The following is a 13025-nucleotide window of genomic DNA, read 5'->3' on the forward strand; positions in this document are numbered from 1 at the left end:
GATGTCAGGTTGCTGGGGTTGAGACTGTTTCGATGCTGCCAGCTTTTCTGACAGCAATTTAAAAAGAGCCATGAATCGCTGGTTATCTCCGTCTTGATTGCTCAGTTTGTTGCCTGAAGGTCTGTTCCTCTTTTCTCCTTCGAGCTTGCTCCTGCAAGCTGGAAGTTTGAAGAAAATGTATGAGGTGCAGCATGTCATTATCATGGCCTCCTGGCCAGTTGGGAGTAAGAGGAGGAGGAAGGGAGGGGCTGATATCCTCATCAAGTGTGGAGGGGCTGGTATCATCATCAGCAGTGGGGGGGATGCATGAATCCATCATCTCCTGTTGGATCATCCGTCTGATCCTCTCCTCTCTGACCCAAAAGCTTAAGATCTGTAGAGTGCAGGGAAAATGTTCAGTTCTCTGTAGGTCAACGAAGAAATGCATCAGGAGTATTTAAAAATAAAAGATCCTTTTGAAAGTGAGCTGTAAGAAGGCTGGAAAATCAAGCGAATGGAGGTGAGTGTGTGTACGTGTGTTGTGGTGGTGGTGGGCAGGCCATAGGCTGGTGTCAGTTGTCTTCTGGGCTATCACTGTTTATGGATGCATGAGAGGGGTGGGACACTTCAAGGAATCTCTGGGGGCAATTTTGAATAGCCTTATGCATTGGCAAGGGAAGCAGTTCTCGCGGCTTGCAACATCACATTAACACTAGTACTGCCCTTCACAAACACTATATCACTCCTGGAGACACTGTAATGCACAGGAACACTGTCGATGATATCCTGAATCACTGTAAGATCCAAGATGAGAGGCGAATATGGCAATGACGGTGGCTTGAATTTCGAACTGATTAAAGTCTCTATCGAGGGAGCGGCTACATAACACTGCACCATGTAATGTGATGTCTTACTGCCACATGTAATGTCTCCACACCGAAGGGTGATGAAATGAAAAAGTAGATTCTTTCCACTCCCATCTAATTAAGAGACAGAAACAAATGCGAGAGCGGAGGATAAGATCCGATGCTCGTCAGCTCGTCAGTGACCACTGGCTATCTTATGCATTGCACTTGGTGGGAAAGACAAAAATATTGTCTGCTAAAATACAATGTTGCTATGTTGCATAATTCAGCTAGTGATCTTACAGTACTTATAAGAATGTATATAAATGGTTAAACATGAATAGAATATCAAAGGTAACATAAACATACTTCTTCCTGTAAAATAATAATAAAAGTGTACAAGAATACATATATTTGATACATATACAAAGTGGCTGACAGGTCCCGCTTTTCAACCCGTTCATTCCTCTTCTCGGAGAAACCTTAGTCGGAAGACTCTTCTTTGTGGCCTTGGCTACTGCTAACATATTAGCGAGTTCCAAGACATCGATAAAGGGTAAATTTTTTCACAAGGAGATGCAGTTTGCTTCTTTACCCTTGGATTTTTAGCCAAGAACAAGGACCCTGCCAAGCCCTGGTCCCATTCTTTTTCAATTAAGACCTTAACGGATACCTTGGCTCTGAGAAAGAAGAGAGTTCTTTGTCATGCTAGGGTTTTAAGGTATTACCTGAGGAGGACCGAGAAGATGAGAGGACCATCTGGTAACCTCTGGTGCTGTGTCAAGAACCCGTCCCACCATCCGACTAAGAGTGCATCGTTCTTCTTCATCAGAGACTTAATTTTTGAGGCACACTCATATTCAAGAGGGCATTTTGCTTACTTTTACAGTAAAGCTCATGACGTTAGGACAGTCACTACCTTATTAGCTTTCAGGCACATAGGTCAGTCACTTCCATTCTGCAGTGGAATTGTGAACCGATCTTCGTGTCTCACGTTTTGAAAGAAGTTGAAACAGTGTTTGAAAGTTGCAGTACCATGGGGCCATTATCAGTGGCTGGCATGATATTGGGTGCAAAAGCATAGGAATCTCTCTTTTCTCCTACTATCTCTTTGCCTTAAAATGGGGTGTCAAATTTTCAGGAGCCAGGGGTGCAATGTACATTGAGTACCCAGCAGCCTTAGTGGATGGGTTGTGGTATTTTCAGTGTAAGTGAAAGCATTGTCATGGTTGTTTTTATTGTGGTACTGCACCCAGGGCAAGAGCAAGTATTGATGCTTTGCTAGCCATCAGACATATCGTTCACTGCAAAGCTCCCACCTAAGTGGAGGTGCTCCACAGTATACTGCCATGCCACTGCAGGTTAGGATGAGCACCAACCAGAGGCAGTAATTACCTGCATTAGCACTCTTACCAAAAAGCTAGCATCTTTTCTATTTCAAAGTCATTACCATAACTTGATGTTTTGGAGTAGAATATGTCCATGCATCCCACCTCCTGTCAATGTGGGATTCAGCTGGCAGTCCCCAGTTATCAGCGGGAGTTCAGTTCCAGTGGCGTGATAATAAGTGAAAATCGCTGATAACTAAAGACCGGCGATTTTCGGTCATTGGTGCCTCTGTTAGGTATGTATCGGCACCAATATGTGATTATCAGAAATCAGCGCATATTGGCACCGCAAATTGCTGATTTTCGTCGCTAGACAAGCCCCAAAAAACTGGATCGCCAATAACCAAGCCCGCCGATAACCAGGGACTGCCTGTACTTGGTAAGTTACTTATGTGAAAATGTTATTTTCGTGATAAAATTAAGTTTCATATTTACTTAGCAAGTAATTATGGATTGGAGCCCTCCCTTCTCCCCTCTCATGGACATAAGGGCACAAACTGATAGAGGTTTTCTGCTGTTTCCTGTACTCCTGTTGGTGGATGGGGCTTGTCACCTACACTAAATTACTGAAGCGCTACTGCGATTTTTTAAATAAAGGCTGCCACACGAGTTAGAACTATAGTTATGTAATTACTTGGTAAGTATACAGTAATACCCCCAACTTGCGCGATTCAAGTTGCGCGAATACACAGACGTGAACTTTTCATTGGAACCTAAATAATTATCATAAACGAGTTTTTCACAGACACGTGAACATTTGCAAATGCTGAGAAACCCTGCAAAAGTGTTTATATTTAATTTTTATGTAATTTATAAGTTTTCAAGCTTCAATGTGTAAATTAAATAACATTAAATAATAAAAGTAATAATTTTTTTTTCTCTCTCTCTCTCTCTCTCTCTCTCTCTCTCTCTCTCTCTCTCTCTCTCTCTCTCTCTCTCTCTCTCTTTTACTGAGATGAGAGATGAGAGAATTTATATGGTACATGTATGTATATGTTTATTTGTTTTGTATGATAAATAAATTTGTTACATAATAATAAGTACTAATTTTCAAATATTAATAAGATTACTGTAATAAGATTAAATATTAATATAATAATAATAATAATAATGCTGTAACTAAAAAATTCGTATGTGATACATATTTTAAACTAATAAATATTTTTCCCTCATCTTCTGTAAGAAGCTCAAAGGCAAAAGTTGTCAGACATGTCACTTAACCCTTAAACGCCTACTGGACGTACCATACGTCGACTAAAATTGTCTGTTGGGTGTCAAGTGGACGTACCATACGTCGACTAAAAATGCTTTTTTTAAATATTCGCGGAAAAATAATTATAGGCCTAGTTTGCGAAAGGTTTTAAATCACGCGCCTTGAGGGATGCTGGGAGTTCACGGATCAAGCTGTTGTTTTGTTTATAAGTGTCACCCAGACGCGCATGCGCGAATTTCCTCCTTCCCGTACCAGAAAGCATCAGCGCCACATCGTCCGAGCGAATTTTGGGGCATCCGTATTTTGCAGAACTTTGGCGAGTGTTTGCGTATTTGAGGCAACAGGACGTTGCGAGATGTCCAACGTCGTCAGGACAATGAAGAGCGCATATTGCCTGTGTTAGTGAGCGTGTGGGGCGAGTTTTAGACTGGGATGCTGGAGAGGGACCAAGCACCCAAGATGACCCAGCTTCTCAACTTTGCCGTGTTGTGCGGCCACGTGTGACGAAGGGACCAAAGGACCACATCCGTGCCTTTACGACCCCTAAGGCTTGCTCGAGTGTCCTGAGGCATCCATAAATTTTGAAAAAACTTCCTTGCCTGAAAATCCTGGCATTTCTTGAGCCACCTTGTTGTAATTTTTTCGCCGTTTTATATTATTCGTATAAAAAGTGTTATACATCAAAATGTGCGCAATTTCATGTAGAATACAACAAAAAATAAATCATTCTTTTAGCTTTTAACAGTTTGAAATATTTCATTTTAAATCCGCGATAACTGACAAAATTTTGCAACATTCGGTCAGTACTGACTTGGCCGAAATGTGAAAAACGCAATCGTAAGCCAAAGTTCTTACATTCTATTAACAATCAATCATTTGTATTCTGCAACAAACAGAAAGTCTCCAGCACAATATTTCGATTTATGGTGAATTTTGAAAAAAAACTTTCCTTCGCTCCGCCAAAAAATCTAGCATTTCTTGAGTCACATTGTTGTAATTTTTTTGCCATTTTATATTATTCGTTACATAAAGTGTTATACATCAAAATGTGCACAATTTCATGTAGAATACAACAAAAAATAAATCATGCTTTTAGCTTTTACCATTTTTGAAATATTTTCATATAAATAACGATAAATAGAAAAAATCAACCTTCGGTCAACTTTAACTTGATTGAAATGCTCGAAAAACACAATCATTAAGCCAAAATTCTTACATTCTAGTAACAATCAATTCTTTACCTTCGTTTTGCAACAAACGGAAAGTCTCTGGCACAATATTTTTACGATTTATGGTGAATTTTTGAAAAAATCTTTTTCCGACCATCCCGGCGCGCGAACTCCGCTAAAATCCTAGCATTTCTTGAGTCACCTTGTCGTAATTTTTTGCGTTTTATATTATTCGTTACACATAAAGTATTATACATCAAAGTATTGCGCAATTTCATTTTAGAATACAATAAAAAATAAATCATGCTTTTAGCTTTTACCATTTTTGAAATATTTTCATATCAACGCGATAAATAGAAAAAATAAACCGGTCAACTTTAACTACGATCGAAATGGTAAAAATGTAAACTAAAAACTTACACTCTAGTAATATTCAATCAATTTCCTTCATTTTGACAATTTAAATCTCTAGCACAATATTGATTTATGAATTTTTGAAAAAACTTTTTTTACGATCCGCGTTCTGGTCATGCATCATTTTGTGATAATATTTTCTCTGTGTTGCTTTAATCGTTTTACAATCTGTTATATACCAAATTATCGCAATTTAGTGTACAATAAAACTTAAATTAACTCGTAGCTTTAACCGTTTGCTTACAGCGCGATTTGTATACAATTATAGACAAGTTTTTTTGGCTGTCATATATTCCAATATTTATATATGATAATGATATTTTCATTTCTGATGGTTGCATGCACTAAACTTCAGGCAATGAGAAAAAAAGAAGGCAAAAATTAACTCTTAATCTTAAAAACTAAACGTGCTGTGATTTTTTGAAAAAAACTTTTTTTCCGTTTCGGCGCTAGCTCCTGAACGCCGCCGGCATACGGGAGACGTTTTTGTAAATAGGGCTTCGGCGTTTAAGGGTTAACATGACAAGAAGTGGTAGTGTTGCTGATTAGTGGTCAAAGGTTCCTTGTAATTCTCTCTCTCTCTCTCTCTCTCTCTCTCTCTCTCTGTCCATAATAATTAATAAAAAATTTCACTCTCTTAACCCTTAAGGGACGGATTGATCCTCAGGTTGAAGTAAAACAGGTTTGGGGAGGTGGACGGATTGAGCTCCAGTGTGAAGCAGAATTACGCACCATTTTTATGGTAATAATGATTCAAAACAAAGGTGCCAATACTTCTATATGCTATAAATTTACCAATGACAACTTTTATACAGACGTGAGTTAGGCCCGTGCTCCCAGTAATACATGTGACTTCAAGTGGGAGAAGTACTGCATCTCTCTCTCTCACATGAGTCTTTTGTAGAATTTGCTTGTAAATATGCAAAGGGGTTGCTGTTGTTTTGTTTTCTTTTACGATAGTATGTTGGTTGTAAATGTAATTTTACAAAGAAAATTGCAAGAAATATTAGAAAAAGCATGTAAAAGTAAAAAAAAAGTTACTGAATCTTCCTTCTCGTAAATTTACGTGAGTATTTTACAACAAATATGCCAAAAATTTGTTACTGCTTTTATTTCTTATCTGTTTTGATATTGTGTGAGCAGTATGTAATTTACAAAAAATACAATAAATTTATTTATTAGAAGAAACATATATAAGTTGGTAAAATTTATGATTGTGTTGTAAATGAGGCTCACAAGGGTTGTAAATAGGTCATTTCAACTTCTCATGGAAAGAGTGAGAAAATTTTTTTAGAATTTTTTATTTATACAGTGTGAACATCGTGTCATTCTCTTTCCCGTTGATGTGATTTTTTTTTATTTTGCTGACCTCAAAGTTTCCCCGGTCTGGGGTGCTGCACATTGATAAATTATGCCGTCCCTTAAGTGTTAAATAAAGACAACTATTATCTCTCTCTCTCTCTCTCTCTCTCTCTCTCTCTCTCTCTCTCTCTCTCTCTCTCTCTCTCTCTCTCTCTCTCTCTCTCTCTCTCTCGTTCATAGTTAGTGCAACCTACGTATTAATGTTTCTCTGTATGTCTTTAACTGTACAGTAGATAATTTTAAATTGATCTAATTTTACCTGTACCGTTTACAAACTGTAAATGCGCTATTCTAAAACATAGAGACATAAAGCATTTCAGAACAAAGAGAAAGAGACAGAATAAAGTTTTTAAAAACGAGGTTGATAAGACTTCTAAAAGTAGATTGGTGGAATGGAGGGAGAGAGAAATAGCATACTAATCTTCACACTCTCTTATATTCTTACATTAACCATTTATTTCTTTCTTAAGGGTAATGTATTAAGCTAACTTCTAAATGAAATTACAGTAACTTTAATTTCACTTAAAAGGTAGTTCAATACTGAATTTCCATCTTTTGATATCTAAGGTAAGAATAACTTTCTCTCTCTCTCTCGTGTTATTCTCTCCGTCATAATTGATAAACAGTTTCACTCTCGTAAGTAAGGACAACTCTTATCTCTCTCTCTCTCTCTCTCTCTCTCTCTCTCTCTCTCTCTCTCTCTCTCTCTCTCTCTCTCTCTCTCTCTCTCTCTCTCTCTCTCTCTCTCTCTCTCATGGTGGACAGTCTTGCTAAAGCTGCCTGCGCGCTTGAACTTAAACATAGAATATATTCGGCAGCTTTTGCCTGTACAGTACAGTGTAGGGATGCAGAGAGGGGCACTAGTGTTTCCATACAACATCATGATAACTTTCTGCAGAGCAGTCACAAGTACGTGACGTGGACTCCTTGGTGCGTAGGCATAATGTCGTAAGTGCCAGGATAAAGGTTGGGATATCATCCTGTGGCAGGTTGGACAGACACTAGTCTGCCACCTGCACCTCATGTAAACTGTGTAACCTTGCTAATGCCAATAACCTTGAACACTACTGCCTTCATTGCCCCACTGTCAGGAATCTGTTACCTCAAGGACAAAATTTACTTCAAACCTGCCAATATTTACTCAAAGATGACCACCTAGACTTAATTTTGACTCGTCATCACACTTTGGTAGTTTAACTAAACTGTCTGTTGCAGTTGTTGTGATAATGAATACGATCATATATGTTATTTTTGTAACTGATATACTGATAATTCAATGCTGTAATTTTTTTCTGTTGATTTCTGATGTACTGTAAGTAACTGCTAATATGTAACTTTGTTTGACGTCTTTGGGCGTAATAAATTTATTAAATAATCTCTCTCTCTCTCTCTCTCTCTCGTTCATAGTTAGCGCTCACACATTTTTACAACTTATTATTTCTCTGTATGTCTTTACCTGTACAGTAGATAGTTTAAATTGATCTAATTATACCTGTACCGACTATGAAGTGTAAATGCGCTAGTGTGGCAAATGCACTCTAAAACATAGACATAGTAACTAAAGTTGTATTATTCTAAATAAAAAAACCCTGTTTGTTTATGAAAAAGCATTTCAGAACAAAGAGAAAGAGACATAGAATAAGTTTTTAAAGAGAGGTTGAGAAGACTTCTAAAAATAGATCGGTCAGAAGTGGAGAGAGACAGAAATTCTCTTCCAACTCTCTAATTTTATGTCAACCATTTACTTATTTTTTTAAGGCTAGTGTATTAAGCTAAATTTTAAATGAAATTACAGTAACTTTAATTTCATTAAAAGTTAACTTAATAATTTGGGAGCATGATTAGGGTCATATTTAGTGTTTAAACTTTAGACTTGAGCATTTATTAGCATTTTTAGAGACCGTGCCAAACTTATGCGAAAATTCACCTTGTGCAAGGGGTTCTGGAACCTAACCTCATGTAAGTTCAGGGCATGACTGTGTATGAAACTTAATTTTATCATGAAAATGTTCATTGTCTTCTTCCAACTTAACAGTAAAATTCCAGTAGATGGTACAGTGCTATTAGCAAGGTCAGCCAACTGTTGCAGTCATGTGTCATCCCCTTTTAGAACTCGTGCTTCAACACATCTTGAATGTTTTTAAGGGTTTGAAGTATCTTGCTTGCATTATAGAACAAGCTATCTCCAAAACAAAACGAATATATCACAGTACGAGTGCAACAGGTAATCCTAATATGGTAAAAAATAGTAAGTATTTATCCATTGCTTATAATCCAAAATTGGAAAATATCTGTTATCTTGCAAATAGTTATCAAAAGGATATTCGAATTGCTTTTAATTTTAAAAATACAATTAGAAATAGGTTGATGTGTAATAATAATAATAATAGTATTAGGAAAACACCTGGTGTTTACCAAATCTCCTGTGCCAATTGCCCTCAAAAATACTTTGGAGAAAATGGGCGGGGTTTGGATGTGAGATTTTCTGAACATCGTAGGGCCTACGAGCTCCATGCAACGAATAATGTCCTTGTTTCTCATTTGTCCGTTCCAGGTCACAACATCAATTGGAATGATGCCTCTGTCATATTTAAGAGTGGAGATGTTGGTGTTCGTTGCTTAGCGGAAGGGGCTGCTATAAGAAAGGGGTGTGCTTTTCAAGGGAACAAAACCTTCACTGATGAGGATAATTGTGATAATTCATTATTATTGGCCACTTTGTCGACCCCTCTTTTATCCCAGATGACTGGTGTTGCTATAGCTGAGAGTCATGACACTGATGGAGTCTCTGTTGAGCTGGAATCACTTGTACGACCACTTTGTCGTTCCTGTCGTCTCGCCAACAAGAACACACGGACAGGGGTTACCTGACCAACACTGTGTAAAGAATCCACTTTGTACAGTACCAGTTTCCAGTGTTGTCGTAGCACTCCTTCCACTATTTTATAATTTAGTAGGACTGATGAGGGATACGGAGTGGTATCTGAAAGTCTCCTTATCATTTTTAACTCTGTACATAAATATTTTTAACACTATCGTGGCTTTTAATTCTCATTATTATTATTATTATTATTATTATTATTAATACCCTATATGCCGGCATATAAGACGACCCCCTATTTTTCATGTAAAAATGTTGATTTAGAGGTATGTTCACCACAAAGACGACCCCCAATTTACTAAATTAAATAACACTATCAGCTGATGTAAGCTAGTTGGTACAAAAATAAAATCAATGATTATTGGAATTATCGTACCAAAAATGTGTGAAATTGGTATCTTCAAGATTTCAAAATGTTTGGCAAAGCTCACCATTACGAAAAAATACTTTTGTATTCCCTCAGGAAAAATACTGTATACGGTAAACATCACAACAAATGCTCAACACCCGTGACATCACTATTGGCAGAGTAGTACCCGTTGGAAGTAGATCCGCATATGTGTATCTTTAAAATTGGGAAGAACTCTGATATTAAGGATAACTGGGAGACTGTTGATATCACAAAACCAATAGTTTGATCATAAAATACTAACAAGGAAATATTGACCTTTAGTAAACAACAAGGCTCACAAGTCAAGCACAACTGGGAACTACGAACACAGCTATGTTTCATAAACAAAAAAGTTAGCTGCTTCTCCTGGTGGTCATGTCCTGGGCTGCTTCCGTTGTGTTCCTGCCTAACTGCCCTGGAGGTTACCATGTTTCGTGTCCACCATCCTGTAGAAGATGTCAGAGTGGAGGTGAAGGAAGTCGCCCTGTGGAAGTAGCCGTCGTCTTCTTCATCTTATCTTCGATTTCGTCTTCTGCTGCCTCTTCCCTTCCTCTCCCGAGGTCCAAGGGGGTCCCAGGGTGGATAGACCTCCGTTGGCCGAAGGAGAGAAAACTCTCCCTTGGTCCTTGGACGTCTGAGGACTGCCTCCTTCCGAGAGTCCAGTGGCTCTTCCCGACAACCGGGTTGAAATCAGTCGCATACCCTGGGTTTTGTGTTTGGGAGCCACGGGCGCGCAGCCCTCGGTTTGCGATCCCGTTCCCAGTTAGAGGTTCTGCCTCTAAGACGGGGACTGCTTCGGGCGCTCGTTCGCAAGCCGCTCCGAGTGCTCGAGATTCCATGGAATATTGAGTATCCCGATCTGGTCTGGAGAGTATTTCCTCGGCCCAGTTCGGGGGCAGTGCGAGAGAAAGGGCCAAGACACCCAGGTGTCTTGGCTCTTCCTGTCAGCACCGCAAGCCCTCTCCGAGTGCTTGCCAGTGCTCGGTTGGGCTCCCAGCCTGATGTCTCGATCCTGTCTGTTCGAACACCAGAAGAAGCAGGGAAGAGATTCCCTTTGGGAGTCCTGTGGGACTTCTGAGGGACTGACTCTCTTCCGAGAGACAAGTTTCTCTCGTTGGCCCTCGGGCAGGAACCGATTCGCATCCTCCTGCTTGGAAGTCTGCGTCTAAGACTGGTTCTGTCCCTGGCTCTTTTGATCTCTTAGGAAGCTGAAAGCAGCCATTCCCGACTTTTGGGAGTCTCATGGGTAGCTCGAATTCTATGAATCACGAGCGCTTTCTCCTGACGAGAGGCACAGGACAAGAGAAAGTGCTGAGACACCCAGGTGTCTGGGTGTCGAGACGCCAGGAGTCTGGGTGCCGAGATGCCAGGTGTCTCGATACTGCCCGCCAGCTGCTTCGGTTGCTCGGCCGGGTTTCATACTTGTGTCTTGAACCTTAGGGTTCGAGCATACAGGATAGCAGACACAGAATTCTCCTTTGAACCTTCTTCTCGAGGGGCCTCGGCCTTTAAAGAGTTTACAGTAGAGTTCGGGAAACTAGCAATGGTTCACTGCAGACGAGTTCCACCCTGTCCAGATCCAATTGTGTTCACTCGATCGGCTCGACTCGGCTCGGCCCCTGGTCACGCTTATGAGACTGGCTCAGCTCAACGTTAGAAGCACTCACTCCGCCCAGCCCTTAGTCGTGCTTACGAGACTGGCTCAACTCGGCACGCCCCGCCTGCCTCCCAGTCTGAATCACGTCGCTTGATTGGCTTGGCTCAGCCCCACTTGGTTTATTTTTCCGAATCAGGTTCTTGGCTGTGTTCGAGTGAAATTTTTGCTTTTCCCAGGAAAGCGCTTTGCCATGACACAAGCGCTCTTCTTCCCCCGTGTGGCAGTAATCTCCTTCGGTTGATTATCGCTCATGGTCCGCCTCTCCTGCTGGTCTTACTGGCAGGACAGGTAGGGGTACTCTTTCTCTTCATCTGTTCTCTTTGCCTCTCGGTTGTTATGAGAGGAGCGAGACAGACAGAGAGAGCTCTTTGGAGTTCGGCTTCCTGGCGTGCTTTGGGTGTCGATCCCCCAATTGCCTTGTAGTACAACCAGGTAGCTGAGGAGGGTTTCTTGGGATCTGTCAAGGTCTCCCTTCAGGGAGAGAGGTACAGGAGTTACACGCTTCGGAAGCAGCGAGAGTCATCCTCTTCAAGTTGTGATTGCCCTCGTTTTTCGGAGAACTTCATGCTGATTCATCAGCGCAAGGATCCCTGGGACAGGACTGCGGCTCCCCCAATGAATAATCTTCATCACTCGCAACCCTTGTAGTTCCCTAGGGGCTGAGAGTTTCAGGGGCCGCCACGGTCCTTGCTTGCGAGAGCGTTCTTGACCAGATGAATTCTTTTCTTCGGACAAGGAGTTCATTCAGGTCGAGAAACCAATCTTCTCCCCTGTCTCGACAGAGTACGAATTCTTCTTGCCTCGGAGGGTCTTGCCGACTGCATTTCTGAGGGCAATTCTGGTGTTAAGAAGAACTTTGTCCCAATTCGGATCTCCAGTTTCGTAAGTCACAAGTTGGCTTGACCCTTAGGAACAAACCTTTACTTGGTTCTGCCTTTCTCTTTCAGAGATTTGCCAGATACCACGGTAATCAAGGTTCATACCAGGGCACTGCCTTGTCCTTTGGACAATGGCCAAGACCTTTGGGTCTTAGTCATTTCGGCTCAACCTCGAGTTCAAGCCAGCCCCCCTCAACTCCTAAGAAGTCCCAGGCTTCGGAAGAGAAGATCGTGGAACACATGCCTCTTCTTCCCTTCTGGGAAAGTGTGCAGAACTGCCTCTTTCCACCCTCTTTTCCATAAGGGAGGAGGGAAGAAGGGAAGAGAGAAAGAAATATCGACCGGGAAGAAGCTCTCCTACTGCAGATGCCTGGATGAAATGATGCTTCTCGAGTCTCTGGAGCTGGCAGCGGTATTGCCGAGACCTGGGAATGGATTCCTTCAGGAGAAGTATCTATTTCCCTTAGGTCTCGGCAATTCTTTTCAGCAAACTCCCATCCTACTTCCTCTCCTGTGCTTCCGATTCGGGAAATGCCAGCCCAATATGCAGAATGAGGCCACTTGGCACAGATTGACCTTGATCCCAACTGTGCATGCATACTAAGCTTTTAGAACCCTAGCTCACGTCTGCTCTTTATAACAGTGCTTGGAAGGAATGTGTGCAGTGTGTGGTCGTCGCACTGACTATGATGGAGAAAGTCGAGCAGAGAATCTGCATCAAATTTTGCCAAAAGCTTGATGCTACCTGCGCACAGACATGTGCAAAGTTGCAAAAAGTGTATGGAGAGGAGTGTATGAGCCGTACATGAGTGAACGAGTGATTCAGACATTTTCAAGATGGCCGACAA

Source organism: Macrobrachium rosenbergii, chromosome 41 (assembly GCF_040412425.1).
Source record: "Macrobrachium rosenbergii isolate ZJJX-2024 chromosome 41, ASM4041242v1, whole genome shotgun sequence".
NCBI lineage: Eukaryota > Metazoa > Arthropoda > Malacostraca > Decapoda > Palaemonidae > Macrobrachium > Macrobrachium rosenbergii.